General features: G+C 42.9%; 1 pseudogene across 1 annotated transcript; it reads right to left on the bottom strand.

Annotated features, from left to right (window-relative positions):
- Positions 1 to 1038: 1038 nt before the first annotated feature.
- On the bottom strand, positions 1039 to 6978 carry LOC308416849 (annotated as a pseudogene). Its single transcript has 4 exons — positions 6957 to 6978; positions 3275 to 3393; positions 1246 to 1765; positions 1039 to 1101 (listed from the first exon to the last, which is right to left on the bottom strand). The product of its transcript is annotated as an uncharacterized misc_RNA (transcript).
- Positions 6979 to 14016: the final 7038 nt, after the last annotated feature.

Raw genomic sequence — 14016 nt, forward strand, 5'->3', positions numbered from 1 at the left:
ATGTCTGTCCCAGATCTTATAGCTTTTATAGTCTTTGTTGAGAAGTCTGGTGTAATTATAATTGGTCTGCCTTTATATGGTACATGTCTTTTTCCCCTAACTGCTTTTAGTATTCTTTCTTTGTTTTGAATATTTGACGTTTTGACTATTATGTATCAGGAAGAATTTCTTTTCTGGTCCAATCTATTTGGAGTTCTGTAGGCTTCCTGTATGTTCATGGTCATCTCATTCTTAAGGGTAGGGAACTTTTCTTCTATGGTTTTGTTGAAGAAATTTACTGTGCCTCTTTGTTGATATTCTTTGCCCTCTTCTACACCTATTATCCTTAGGTTTGGTCTTCTCATTGTGTCCTGGATCTCCTGGACATTTTGGGTTAGGAGCTTTATGGTTTTTGCGTTTTCTCTGCCTGTTTTGTCTATCTATGTTTTCTATGTTGTCTTGACTCCTGAGATCCTCTCTTCCATCTCTTGCAGTCTGTTGGTGATGCTGGTATCTATGACTCCTGATTTTTTTCTTAGATTTTCAATCTCCAGGATTCTCTCTCACTCTCTCTCTCTTTCTCTCTCTCTCTCTCTCTCTCTCTCTCTCTCTCTCTCTCTCTCTTGTGATTTGTTTATTGTATTGATTTCTTTTGAGAGGTGTTCTGGGAGCTCAACCCTCTACTCACAGGTCCTGAGTCCTAATGGCAGGGACCCTGCTTTTTTTTTTTTTTCTAGGCCAACCAGAACCCTTTTCCAGAGAGCACCAGTTTCCTGTGCTCCATGAACTCCTGGAGTTTCCTCACAGGACAGCCAGCTGGCCTGTGCCTTAGGCTAACCCTTGGTCCAGGTGGAAAAGCACCTGTGCAGCTGATCTGGGAGCTCAGCCTCCTGCGGGCAGATCCTAAGTCCAGGTGGTGGGGACCTGGCCCTCACCGTGGGCCGGAAATTGTGCTTTTCCAGAGAGCACCAGCTCCCTGTGCTCCAAGAACTGGTGTGACCTCCCAGGACCTGTGCCTCAGGCTCACCCTTTGTCCAGGTGGAAAAGCACCTATGTAGCTCATCTGGGTGCTAAGCCTCCTGCGGGCAGACCCCAAGTCCTGGTGCTGGAGGGATCAATTTTCTAAAATAAGGTTTAATGAAGAAAACATGGAGGAATTAGTATACATTTTTTTTTTTTTACAATAGAGGGGAACCCTTTTACAGATAAGTTACAAAGAAAAAGTGAATACACAGTTTTGTAAAAGAATTTTAACACATTCTGTACAGTGTGTTCACTTTGCTGCATCATTTGTACAAACTCGTTGTAGTTTACCTGAGCATGCCAATCAACATCTGCTTCCCTGATCATTTCATCAACCTCTCTCTTCTCTCCAAGGTTCGTCATCACGTGGAGAAGCTCTGCTGCCCTACTATAACCATTGCCATCCTTACCATCACACGGAATGCTTCTCTAATCTCTTCTTCGCTGTGTCTTTCATTTTTCTTGCCATCATAGTCAGAAATCCAGGGAATTCAATTGTGCCATTACCATCCGCATCTACTTCATCGATCATGTCCTGCAGCTCTGCTTCTATGGGGTTCAGCCCCAGAGACCTCATCGCTGTCTCCAGCAACTTTGTTATCATTGTCCCATTGCTGTCCTTGTCAAATAGTGAGAAAGTTTCTTTGGATTCTGCAATCTGCTTTTCAATCAGTTGGTCAGTCACGCTGCCAGGACTACCGGTTTCTGAGACACGACCAGACAACCACTTGACTCGCTTGCTCCACTCAGACTGAGGATTTATCTTTAAATCAGAATGTTAAGTAATGATTGATACTTGCTAGACTTTTCTGTGTTGTGAGATTTTTGGGAACTCTGTTTTTAGAAATAGTGATTGGGGTTATTGGAGGCTGTCAGTAAAAAAAAAAAAAAAAAAAAAAAAAAAACAGGATAAAATCAGTGAAGTCCTGGTGCTTGGAGATGGGAGAATCCAGAGCCAGAATCCCAGGAATACAGGGGATGAACCCAGCAAGATCAACACCTCTAGCCTCATCAGTCTGAGTGGTAACAGTACTAATTTTAGTCTAAATATCCTCACCTATGGGCCTTACGCTGAAATGAAGAAATTGAGCAGCCAGGCTGGAAACAGCCCTTCCCACACTCATCTGATGACACTCATAGTGGAAACGTTCTGGGAAGTTTGGACTTCTCTCTGCAGCAGAGCTCAGCCTTTGAACTAGCCCCTTGGTTATGTGGAACACAGCTCTGAAGAAGAGACTGAGATGGGAGATAAGGGTGGAAGAGGCAGGAGGCAGCCGCACCCTCTGGCCTCATCACATAGACTGAAGAGAGCTGCTCCAATTGTCTTGAAGGTAGGAGTGCCCATTTATTATTTTATTTTTATATGGGTGTTTGTCCGAAAGCGTCAGTGTACCACATGCTTGAAGCTCCTTCAGAGGCCAGAAGAAGGTGTCAGAATCCTTGGGTTTGGATTTACAGACACTGAACTGCTATGTGTGAGCTGGGAATTGAACCCAGGTCCTCTAGAAGAGCAGCCAAGTGCTCTTAATCAGTGAGCCATCTCTTCAGCCTCCAGCTTATTTGTATTAAAAAGCAATTAGTGATTGACCTTTCTTCTCACAACTCTTCCTGTAGATTTCAGCACCTTGCGGCTCTGCTGCAGACAAGGTTGTCTGAAAGTGGTTAGGAAGTTGAACTGGACACTTGTTTTGTCCTGTGACTAAAAGGATGTAAGGGGAAGGTTAACTCAGGTTCACGGTTTCACGGGTCAGTCCTTCATGACAAGGGAGTCATCTGGCCACATCCCATCAACCAAAAAGAGAAGAAGGGGGAGTGAGGGAGAAGGGAAGCAGGCAGGGAGGTAAAGAGTCTAGGTTGGGCAGGTGTAGGATCCTAGCCCATAGACTAGGTGGCTCTTCCCACCCTAGTCAACCTAAATCTAGAGAATTCCTCACAGGTGTACCCAGAGGCTTGATTTTACATCTTGTCAGGTTGAGGTGAGACTGTTAGGAGCAGACAGATGCGAACTAGAAGATAACATAAGGTTCTCCTTTCCATCCCAATAAAGACAGTTCTGCTCTGAACATGCCTCTCCCTCTCCCGATTTCATTTTGATTGTTTCCAGTTCCTGCCCACATTCTTCTCATGTTTATCTTTGCAGATGCCTTTTGTTTAAATGGAGTGAGCTGGAAAGTCAGGCTGCCCTTCAAAACTACAAAAGTCAGAAAAGAAGAGTTAGCCACAGTTTTCCCTGTTTTATAGTCCCCGGGGCAGACACCTTAGAGCATCTCACATAGGGTAAGTCAGCATCCTCCTGGCTCTCAAGTTTTCTTCTGTGTAGGTAGAGGATGAGAGAGACCACAGCTGTGGCTGCAGAGCAGCAGTGAGAGAAGGCTGTGAGGATAGGACCATCTACAGAGAAGGGACCACATGAGGAAGTGTGTGGCTGACTTCTGCAGCTTTATAGCTCAAGTCTAGAATAAGTTCTTTTTCTAAATAAAAGCCTTGCAGGCCTGGAGAGATGGCATAGACTTGCTTTTCCAAATCCAGCTTCAGGTCACGGCACCTGACCACTTGTAATGGTCTATAACTTCTGTACCAGGGGATCTGGCATCCTCTTCTGGTCTCCTGGGTGCAACGGATGCAGGTGCTGCACTTGGATACAACACTCATACACTCAAATAAATCTTAAAAAAAAAGAAAAGCTTTGCATCTTCAACACGTCAACAACTGATAGTTTTAACTCTAGTTTTGTTATTCTTTAAAATAATACTTTTATCAATTCTTGGAGAAGTTCATACAATGTATTTTAATTATACCCACATCCCTCTCCCAACTCCTCCAAGATCCTCCCCTATATTTCTATCCACCAAACTTCATGTTCTCCATTGACTCTAGTTTGTGTTGGCTGACTGACTATGCCTTTGTAGGAGGTCTGCTGTGAAGTGTGGTCAACGTACCAGGTATTACACCATTAAAGAAAACCTATTTCCCCATCTTCTGGTAGCAATTAAATGCTATAGCTCCTGACTAGTGTTGAGACTTCATGCCTACCTCCTTTTCTTCATGCTGGGATCTTGTCTGACTTGAACTTATATATTGCTGTGAGTTCTATGGGCATCTGCCCTATGGGATTCTGGAGAACACTGGCTGTTTAGAAGCTACCCACCAGCTTTTAGCTCTTACCATCTTTTCTCCCCCTCTTCCACTTACATCCCTAAGCTTTAAGTGGGCTGAGAACTCTCAGGTCTCTATTCTATAAACCCTGACCAGGGGTGGTCTCCTCTGATTAGAGCTGAGAGATTATGGGAGAGCAGTGAGTCACTAGGAATTAGTTTATCATGGTATCTGCTTAGCAGAAAAAGAGGAATAGGTTTCCTTCTCTAGCTGCAGTTCCATGGCTTCATTAAAAAGGTCAAGTGTGGGTTCCATTTGCTGGAGCTGGCTTTAAATTCAATAAAAAGTGACAGGTTACTTTTGTAACATTTTTGACACTGTTGCACCAGTGGGCATGTCTTTCCAGGCCCTTATCAGAGCTCTGAGCATTTACAGCTGGGTGGGGTTGATGTTTTCCTCCTTCAGTAGAGTACATAACACCTTCTAAGCACCATGGATGGATTGAAAAACACATATGTATGTATGTATGTATGTATGTATGTATGTATGTATGTAAGTATCTATTTATCTATCTATCTCTGCCAAGATATCAGAAACATTTTTTGTTTAGATACATTTTATGTGAAGTATGAATATTTTTACATATAAATGTGAATTTTCCCCTAATTACTATTTTGGGTTTTAGTAAATTCATTATACCCCAAAATGATGGGAGAGGCCAAGATGTTTTTGCAGTTTAGAAATAGAATTCTATAGAACAGCTGTGTTTCCTTGATAGGAACAGTAGAGCATTTGTGGGCTGGGAAGGCAGAGACAACCACGTTCTGCATCAGTAAAGCACACATTTCTCCTGCTGAGCAGACAGAAAGCTTGTTAGGATGGTTCTCAAGAACAGGGGTCACAACAAGGGGCTCTTAGTAGCTGGTGCTCAGGCTGGGTGTAGTGGCCCTGTTTAAGGAGAAAGGATACAGTGGTGGAGAGAGATGAGAAGGGCAGAATTTTTGGATGGAAATTCATCCTGTCCACTAACCCATACACCAAAAGACACACATTGAGTATTCTTTCTTATTTGCATATTCTTTGTTATCTGTAAATATTAGCTCCAAATATTCAGATGTGAGTGTACAACATGAAGTCACACAGAAACCTGGGAAGTAGAAATAGATCATGCACTGTGGAGAAAGAGCTCTAGGGAGGATGATCGTGTTATACAAAGGCTTTAAAAGGAGAACTTGGGGAAACTCAGGCCTCTTTAACTGGGGAAGGGGAGAGCTTAAGGAGGAGAAGAGAAATAAATGACACTAAGGATGTTTTTAAAAGCCATAGAGAAATGCATTACTTTATGTTTATTAAAATCAAATATATTTGTATTATTATATTCCAAATGTATTGTATTGATACATGCAGTATTTATGATATCAATATATGTATCAATATATAATGAAGATATGTCACTTGAGGCTAATAATGCGTCCTTTAAGACAACCTAATGAAATCCTTCAGTGCTAAGTATGGGAAATCTCCTTTCAAGTTGTTGGTCAGGGGAATCAAGACTCTCACAACAATATAGGCTATTGCTGCTGACTTTGACTGCTGCCAGACACCATCCTCCGCAGACACAGGACTTGGAGGGATTAAGCTGCAATTGCCCTAGAAGCCTCCCGGAGGACTGGCTCTCATAGTATCTAAAGGTGCTATGCAAATTGCCAAGGGAGAAAAGCAATAAACAGTCCTACCCAGCTGCAAAGCCTGCGATCTAAAATAGAAAGGTATGCTCAGCACCGAAAAGGTATCCCTAAGGGTACAATTGTGGCACCTACATATTCAGAATATCTGTCCAACTAGACTTAGGGTCCACTTAATAGCAAAACAAAAAATAATACCGGGGTAGAAATAAATACAGCAGAGACTAAGAGAGTGTAGAACTCAATCACAGCTGGTTCTTTGAAACCTAAACGGGGACCTACAACTCTCTAACCAACAAAAGGCAGAGGGATGAGTTAATAAAATTAGAGGTAACCAAGATAAGGAAGGGTACTGGAGACTCCAGTGAAATCCAGACAACCATTAAAGAATACTCCAATCTCATGGCCCAAAAGACTGAAAAGAAATTGATAAATCCTAGATGCAAGGAACCTACAGAATTTAAATCTTAAACATGTAAACAAAAATGAGAGCAGAAATGATGTGTTTGCACACAAAAGTCAGGATGGAAGGAAGAACCCAGTGCCAGCTTCCATCCAAGCTTAAAGGGTAACAGGGATGCTCTTTGAACTGAGGAAAAAATTCTAATTCCCCCCTCCCCATGTCTTAGGATTTTACTGCTGTGAACAGATACCATGACCAAGGCAACTCTCATGGAGACAGCATTTAACTGGGAATGGCTTACAGGGTCAGAAGTTCAGTCCAGTATCATCAAGGTGGGAGCATGGCAGTGTCTAGGCAGGTGTGGTGCAGGAGGAGCTGAGAGTTCTACATCTTCATCTGAAGGCCACTAGAAGAAGACTAACTTCTAGGCAGCTAGGATGAGGGTCTTAAAGTCTAAGCCCACAGTGACACACCTACTCCAACCAGGCCACATCTTCAAATAGTGCCATCCCCTGGGCCAAGTATATACAAACCATCCCACACATAATATTTTTATTGCTTCTCTGGGAGTTTCATATCATACACCCCAATCACAATCCCTTCTTAGTCCTTCCATGTCTGCCCTCTATTACCTCCCCCACCAAAGAAGTAAAAAATAAAAACAAGAACAAAACAAACAAACAAACAAACAACCCAAGTCCATAGCTGCACTGGGACTTGGTGAATTTCTCAGTGGCCTGCACCTCACATAGAACGGAGTCCTTCCTTACCTGCACCCTGGCCAGAAGCCATCATTGTGGAGAGCTACATCTTGGCATCCCACCTTCAGTGCCTTCCTGTCTAGGCTGTTACTGTTTGGAGCGGGGGTGAAGGTTGGGGTAGAGATTGTCACAGAAGCCCTCCTGTTGTCCCTCTCCACTGTGTGTCTGCAGTCATCCACATAACAGCAGAAGTAACCTCCTTGCTCTTTCAGTCAACGAGGACACAGATCTTGGGCTTCTACATAGTTTCTGGTGACAGCACAGAGCATGACCAAGGCCCCTGCTGCCATAGGACCCCAGACCCAGACAAGCCCTCGCAGGCTGTGCAGATTATGGGCACATCACCTTAGGTGTCAGTGCAGTATGGCCTCTGGGACACCATGACTCAAGGACATCAGCATGGCTTCAGGTGACAGCACAGACCACAGACCACTGCCTGGCCTTTGATGTTAAATTAGACCATGAATATCAATGCATACTTTAGTGGTAGTAGGATCTTGGACTCAGATGTGGCCCTCAACGGCAGCAAGGACCTAGTATGGTGGTTGCAACCCTGGCTGGCTTCCCTGACTGCTGGCTCTTCTGCCTGCACGGCAGCCCCAGGGAGAAGGGGCACAATTTTCTTTTTAAATAAAAAGAACTGTAGACCAACTTCTGTGATAAATACCATTTATTTATTATGAATAAACAATATGTATATTTACATATATTAATATGAATAAATAATATGAATATGTAGGTGCCACAGTTGCACCCTTAGGGATACCTTTTCTGTGCTGAGCATACCTTGCTATTTTGGATCGCAGGCTTTATGGCAAAAGTTCTCAATTAAGTTATTGCAAGTTTAGCAGCTGGGAGAGAAACAGGCAGATCTCTGTGAGTTTGAGGCCAGCTTACTCTACAGAGTAAGTTCTAGGACAGCCAGGGCTGCACAGAGAGACACTGTGTACACACACACACACACACACACACACACACACACACACACACACACACGCTCAGTTATCACATAGTGAATTCAAGAACACATTAAGGAGATTATACACTGTGACCTAGTTGGTTTTACCCTGAGATGAACATATATAACCCAAAACTTATAATCCAGGATATAAATAAAGGTGAGGTAAAAATAAAATGATACCGTTTTCCCTCCCTATCGATGCTAATAAGACCCTTGGCAACATCTCTTCATGATAACAAACTAGGAATAGAAGGAACATATTTAAACACTGCAGAGGTTGTATATGACCAACCCGTAGTCAATCTTATACTAATATTCAGAGCATTTGTCCTATAACCTGGATGGAGTGGAGGATACACACTCCTCTCATTCTTAGTCCACACAGCACACAAAGGTTCAGGCAGTAGATAAGACAAGAGACTTATGTTTGCTGTAACTATTTGTCTATTCTGTGTGAACAGCAGTCCTTACGAGCCCTTCAGCATACACCCAGGACTGTTCTGTATGTCCTACATGAGTTTGGAGAACCATGAACAGGGTGATGCAGTAACTGTGGCTCTCCTGAGTCCCACAGTGCGTGCTGCTGAGTAATGAACCAGGAGTGATTAATCCACAGGTTGGTGCAATACTCCCACCTAGTCACACCAGTTTATCAGGTTCACATTGCTAGGGTGTGGTGTAATATCGACTGGGCTAGAGGTGATGTAATATTTGAATTTCAGCAAGAAAGGGAAGAAATGTTGGAAATTCCCCCCATGAAAATGAGGGAGGACCAGGGAGGCATTTCCTTCGGTAAAGAATTTGTTTCCAGGCCTGATGACCTGAGTTCGATCCCCAGAAGGTAGAGGGAGCCAACCAGTTTCTGCCATTGTCCTTTGTTCACAAGGAATCCACAACACCCAACAAATAACAGATAGACGGGAAGCAAATGGAAGGAGGTAAAAAGCAGCGGTTTAGTGGTAGGAGTTTGGTGCCAGTTACCGCGAAGGACCAGGAGTTCTCTACTAATTCAAAAACGTCTATATAACTAGAAAACCAAACAGAAACGAAGAAAGAAAAAGGAGAATAGGTTAAATCACTACATCAGGTGCACACAGGAGCCAGAGGAATGATGAATGAATTGACAAATCAGGCCTTTCTGGGTGCCCTGCTTCAAAGTGTGGTGGCGAATGTGGTAGTCTCCCAGTATATGCCATCCAAATCCAGACTTCGTAAAAACACAAATGACAACCGAGGGAAATGTGCTGACATTTAAATCTAGTCCTGAGCGATGATTTCTAAGCTCCTGAAATAAAGAAAAGAGAAGTGAGACCAAGAAAGAAAGGGCGAGGGAAAGCAGCTACAGGAAAACTGGAGCTGCTCAAGCTGATAAACTTGAATAGCTGGGAGTGTGATCTAAGATGTCTCGTTTCTAAATACCCCACAATTACCACAAGGTGGCGCGCTCGAGAAATTGATGCTCTAGACAACCTTGCTTCCCTCAAGTCAGGCCTGGTAAACCGGTGGGCGGAAGGAGATGAACCAGGCAAGCTGCCTGCCTTTTCTTCTTCAAGGCCTGGGGTAGCTCTTTGACTTCCAAGCCTAATATTGCTCCCAGCGAGAGAACCATTAAAAACAGATCTTGGTGGGCCAGTCTGAGCGGGCGCTGCTGACCCCCACAGGCTTGGAGTAGCAAAGGCTTAACCAGGTTGATCTATCATGTTTTGAAAATTAAGGGTAAGGCAATTATAGTTAGGGTTTGCCCCTTTCTAGTGCAGGGCACTCTCTGAGTTTCATAATAAGATGCTTCAGAATATGAAGAGTCAGGGACAGAAGGTTTTTACTATTCCTAGCCCCCAAGTGTGGCAGGCAGACAGCCTCTGTTCTGATTGATGCCATGAAACCAGAATTTTAGGTCATGGCTTCAAAAATACATGAGAATCCTCTACATATTTCTGGATAGAATATTGACACAGGGCTTAGTTCTGTTGGGTCACAGAAAAGAGGACATTAACCTTGGACTGACTAAGCAAAAACCACAGGGAGAGCCCAAACTTTGTACAAGACAAGCAACTTCTCCTTCCTTCCCTTCCCCCACCTCCTTATCTCCCTTCCTTCTTTTCCTCTTCACTCCTTCTGTCCCTCTCTTCTGTCCTTAACAGAGTCTCACTAGGCTGCCCAGCCTGACCTCAAACCCATGCTTCAGCCTCCTGAGTGGTAACCTAAAGCTGCAACTTAAAAAAAACTTGCACTATTCAGGGTCTAGCAAATGCAAGTAATTCCCTTCCACTGAAGCCACGACTTTATTAAGCCCGGTTGCAGGGACAGAATTCACTTGACTCAGGATGGTTGTCACGGGAAACTGAGTGAGTGGCTTGGAGAAATGTGGACGGTGGGTGTGCTGAGGACCAGACACTAGGCGGAGCTTTCAGAAATTACTCTGGAAACCACACTGCAAAATGGTGTCACCAGGCAGCTGCTGTGTTGGCCACATCAGAAGAGTCCTGGCGAGGATGTCACTCTGAGCAGGAAGTCATCAGGACTACTGTGTGCTTCACACCCCAGCTCCTGCTGCAGTGTGTACCAGGAAAACCAGGCCCTGTGGACTCACAACAGCTAAAATAGCAGTGACTGGCACCGAGGCCTCAGAACCACCAGCTCCAGAGGTGTTTGTCAAGTGGAGCTTGTACTGATGCATCTGATTGGATACATCTGAGTCTAACTTTAAACCACATCTAGGTCCAGCACCTTGGAGAAGGAGGCAGGGGGATAAAGATCCAAGGTCTATGTAGGAAGTTTGAGGCCAGCCTGGGCTACTACAGAGACCGTATGTGGAAAACAAAAACAAAATCTAAATAACGTATCTACTGTGGAATATGGGAAGTGCTGTGTTCAGCTTTCTGGACTCTAAGGCTCAAGAACATACTGTATGAAACCCAAGCAAGTCTAAGACACTATGACCTCAATCTTTATAGCCCACTGGAATCCAGGAAATTAGGGAGAAGAGCAATGATGAAAATGGTGCTGTAATGGTAAGGGAATAAATAAACAGGTGTTATGGATTAATAAATGAAGTAAGAGATTCAACTATTGTGGAGTTTTGAATAAGAAGGAGCCCATAGGCTCATATCTGGGCTTAGGGAATGGGCGTTAGTGGGTGTGGCCTTGTTAGAGGATGTGTGCTATGGGGGTTGGAGTGGGATTGGGTAATGGTTGGTTGGCGTTTCAAATACTAAAGCCAGGCCCAGTGGCTCTCTTTGTTCTGGTTGACCCACACAGCTCAGCCGCCCCTCCAGCACCATGTCTATCTGCTGGCTGCCAAGCTTCCTGCCATGATGATAATTGGACTAAACCTTTGAATATAAGCCAGTGCCAATTAAATGCTTTCATTTGTAAGAGTTGCTGCGGTCGTGGTGTCTCTTCACAGTGATGGAAACCCTAACTGAGACAACTATTTATGAGAAGTCAGTATGTGCAAATCAGTACTTTAAAACAATCGATTAGAAGAGCCTTTCAGTAAAAGCCTGGGAAACAGCTTTTCATTTCGGAAAAATTCGGAGAACACACCAGGTGAATTCTCCATCGACTAATGCTGTAAATGTGAACTGCCCAAGCATATAATAGGCAGTACATATATGGTAAAGGTATTTCTAAGATTAATTGAGAATTTGGGTGGAAATTTTTGAGTGTTTTATTGGGGCAGTTTTATACTATAGTCCAGGCTGGTCTGAGACTTACTGTGGAGGCCAGGATAGCCTCTAACTTCTAATTTAATTTCCCCATTTTCAATAATGGCTAGAATGGTTAGACAGAAAATCAGTAAGAAAACAGTGAACTTGAGCACAAATGTAGAGAAATTGATATGACTGACACAGAGCACACATTATACCCAAAGAGAATAGAGTACAAATGTTCTCCAAGTATGCAGACCATTTTCTAGGACAGATCGTAGATCAGGTTTCAGAATAAGTCTCAAAAATGTAGGAAGGCTAAAATTATACCAGGAACCTTTTCTGACCACATCAGACACACTAAAACCCACTAACAGAAGCAACACTACAAAATCCTCACATATGAATGCATTTAGAAGACACAGTGGGGATTATCTGTCTTCCTCCTTGTCCGACCCTTAATCTTGATACTCATTAAACACTATAAATCAACTTACTTAGAATGTAAGACATTTGGAATCAGGATCTGAAGTAATTTTGAATTCTCTGTGTCTCACAAGCAGGAGCTGGTAGTATTCATTAAGTGTCCAGGGAACAAAGGAATCATTCTTACTGTTAAATCCCACAATCCTGTATAAGACTTGTAAGTTCATTTTACTCATTTCAAAAATTCTACTATTACTTCAAACTCAGAATTAATGTCTAGGGGTCCAGTAAATTTCTAATCCTATATAGACTTGATCCTTTGGTAATTTGGAGTATTCCTTTAAGGGAATTCAAAGCTTTGGGTTTTTTGATTTTTATATTTGTAGTTATATTTTTAAAAAGACACTGGATACAAAGTTTATCATCGTAACAACTTTGGAATGATATATATTTTTTTGGCTATTCAATATTTTCATATTCTTGTGTGACATATCTCAAGAACTTTTTTTTGTTTTAGAAAACTGAAACTTTATACTTGATAAAAAGCCATGTTCTTCATTTCTTCCCTTCATGTGGCCCTGACTAACATTGTTATTTTCCTAGTGTCTGACTACTTCAAAGACTTCATGTGAGTAGAATCAGACGTTGGTTACCGTATATTGACTGGCTAAAATCACTATTACAGGATCCTCAAGCTTGTCCATTTTGTTCTATTTTAAAGATTTCTTTCTTTTGAAAGGTTGTATAATATTCTCTCAAATATATGCTACAGTCTTTGCTCATCTCTCTATAGACAGACATCTGTGCACGCTGCGTTCACTTCTAGCTACTGTGAATGGTGCAGCCATGAACATGGTATGTCTAGATATCCCTCTGAGATTCAGAGAAAAAGAATGATTTTTAAAAACAAACCCTCTGCGATCTAAATAGATTTCAGACAAAGGCTGAACCTGTCAATTTTGCAGCCCAAATTATTCCTTTGTTGTTTATCTCTATAATAGAGGATAATGGGAAGGCCGTGGTAGGAATGACAAGGAAGAGAGAGTTCCAAATCAAGTCTGATGAAATGGGGTATTAAAGCAAGTTATCTACGGGTACTTTACTCTAGGCAAAATCAGCAGCATTAAGAATAGAGGATTGGGGGATGGGCTAGAGAGATGGCTCCGTTATGACAGCACTTGCTGCTCTTGCAGAGAACCCACATCTCAGTGACAAGAGATAGAATGAAGGTACTAAATAGAAGTGGGATTTGTCTTGAATGAGGTTATAGTCACTCATAGTCTCACAAGCAGGAACTGGTAGAATTCATTGTCTAGGGAACAAAGGTGTGGGAATACCTTGAGACTTTAGGGAAAGGAGATTCTGTCAGGAGGTTTGGGTGAGAGTTTCCACATGTTGACCAAGGCCTGCATCACGAGAGTCAAAGGAGAGCTTGTCCAAGTTTTCTTATCTACAGCTCTGGTGTGAGGCATTGTGGGAAGAGGGAGTGTAGGGTATGAACACTCAGGAGCAGCTAGACTGTGGAGTCAGAGTCTTCATCACAGAGTGGTAGAACACATCAGTGGACTGGTCTAGCAGAAGAACTGAGAGTCTAGGGTCTCACAGAGCACACTGCTTACTTAGTTTGAAGAAATCAGTAGCTGGGAACTTTTGAGGTGAGGTTTCCCCAGTCTTATGAAATTTTGGAGATGTTCTCATTTCTCATTTGTCTTGGTTACAGTTTTAATGCTGTGAAGAGACACCATGACTAAGGAACCTCTTATAAAGGAAAACGTTTAATTGGGACTGGCTTACAGTTTTAGAGATTTAGTCCATTACCATTATGGTGTGATACAAGTCAGCATACAGGCAGACATGCTGCTGAGAGTTCTACATTTTGATCCACAGGCAGCAAAAGGGGATTGTCTTCCTTAGTCAGCCAGGAGGAGACTCTGATTCTGGGAAGAGCTTGAGGATAGGAGATCTCAAAGCCCTACACCTACACAGTGACACACTTCCTCCAACCAGTCACTGGCTTTCCTTTATTTTACTA

The sequence above is a fragment of the Micromys minutus genome (assembly GCF_963924665.1).
Source record: "Micromys minutus genome assembly, chromosome: 1".
In the NCBI taxonomy this organism is placed as follows: Eukaryota; Metazoa; Chordata; class Mammalia; order Rodentia; family Muridae; genus Micromys; species Micromys minutus.